Source organism: Phoca vitulina, unplaced genomic scaffold, assembly GCF_004348235.1.
Source record: "Phoca vitulina isolate PV1807 unplaced genomic scaffold, GSC_HSeal_1.0 scaffold8, whole genome shotgun sequence".
In the NCBI taxonomy this organism is placed as follows: Eukaryota; Metazoa; Chordata; class Mammalia; order Carnivora; family Phocidae; genus Phoca; species Phoca vitulina.
Window position 1 is genome coordinate 36,116,066 of NW_022589711.1, and position 1,497 is coordinate 36,117,562.

Below are 1,497 nucleotides of genomic sequence, written 5' to 3' on the forward strand. Positions count from 1 at the left end.
GAAGAAGAAAACTATTGAGAGAGGGGTGTCAGAAAAAAGTCTTGGGGAGAAGTGACTGGGAGAGAGAAGAGAAGGATAGCGTTGGAGAGCAAGGGTCTGAGGTGAAGCTAAAGAGAAAATGAGGGTTCAGGGGTGTGGGAGAAAGGCAGAGGGCACTGCTCGTGGTATGGGGAAAGAGAAGTCACGGAAAGAGGGCGGGACTAGAGCGCAACAGAAGGAAAATGGGCGTTAGGAGAAAAACTGGGTTTGGGGGACTGTTTTTTTTTTTTCTTTTCCTCCAAGCTTCCTTTCCTTTCCAAGACTTTTGCTCTGCTCCATTTTGCTCCTCCCCCTCCTCCCCGCCTCCCCTGCTCCCCCTCCTCCTCCGCTTCGCGCGGTAATGGGAGGCTCCTAGGCAGGAGAAGCAAAAGAAGGAATTGTTTGCGAGTTCAGTCATCCAAAAAAGCTTCTTCCATATGGAGGGACCGGGTGCGCTGGGCGCGGCGTCCCCTGCCTTGTCCTCCTGCTGCCGCCGCCGCCGCGACCCCAGCTTCCTGCCGCAGAGACCCTGAGCCCCGGCCCGCCGGTGTCAGCAGCGGCGCGCGCGCACGCACACTCACCCTTACACACACACGCACACGCGCGCACACACACACACACACACACACACACTCACGCCCGCCACAGCCGCACGCAGCCGCACGCGCCCGCACGCGCCCTCCCTCCCCGGCAGGCAACTTCTCGGGCCGGGGCTCCTTTGTTGCTCCCGCGGCGGCCGCTCTCCCGTTTCGTGAGCCCCTGGGTGTCACTGTGCGGGTTGTGTGTCCGTACAGCGCGGTGCCTTGTGGCTCCCTCCGCGCCCACCGCGCGGGCCCTCGGGCCCCGCTCGCCCTTCCCAGGAGCCGCTGCACCAGAGGTGAGTCACGTCCCTTAAGTTTGTTTTCTTTTCACAAAAAGTTGTGTTTCTGTGTTGGGTTTGGGCGGGTGGGGGGGGGCGGCGGGAGGCGGTTGCAGGCCGGGCGAAGCCGAGGGGGCACCGACGGCAGGAGCGGGTCCGGGCGCTCGGCCCGCGGACTCCCGCGGGGACTGCGGCCGAGGCGGGCGCGCCGGGCGCGGGGACGGAGAAGTTGGAGCGAGGCGGGCCGCGGGGTGCCGGGGCAGCGGCCGCCGGAGAGCCGCGGCCGGGCCCGGGCTGCCGCATCTGCTTCCCTGCGGCGCAGACTAGCCGGTCGTTCCCGGAAGCTTGTCGGGTGGAAGCGGGGCCCGGACTGCCCCCGAAACTTGCCCGGCAGCTTGACACCGGCGCTCCGGCTGCGTGCGCCGGGCGCGGGGAGAAGCCCGCAGGGGGTCGGCGGATCCCGGAACCGCCCAGCACCCGTTGGCCTCTCCGGGGGAGGGGGCTTATCGTCCTGGCGTTTGAAAGGGAAAACACAGAAGTGAGGGACCGAACGGACCGGGAGCGAAACAGCCCCCAGAAGAGCATCCCTGGCGGGGGGGGGGGGGGGGGGGGGGGGGGGG

At 66.5% G+C, this 1,497-nt stretch overlaps 1 protein-coding gene across 3 annotated transcripts in view; it reads left to right on the forward strand.

Moving 5' to 3' along the window:
* Positions 1 to 391: 391 nt before the first annotated feature.
* Positions 392 to 1,497, forward strand: part of BOC (BOC cell adhesion associated, oncogene regulated) — a 70,979-nt gene continuing 69,873 nt past the window's right edge. For all 3 annotated transcript variants that reach the window (XM_032406549.1, XM_032406551.1, XM_032406550.1), the window contains exon 1: positions 392 to 895. The gene's annotated coding sequence lies outside the window, so the exon portion shown is untranslated. The remainder of the gene's footprint in view (positions 896 to 1,497) is intronic.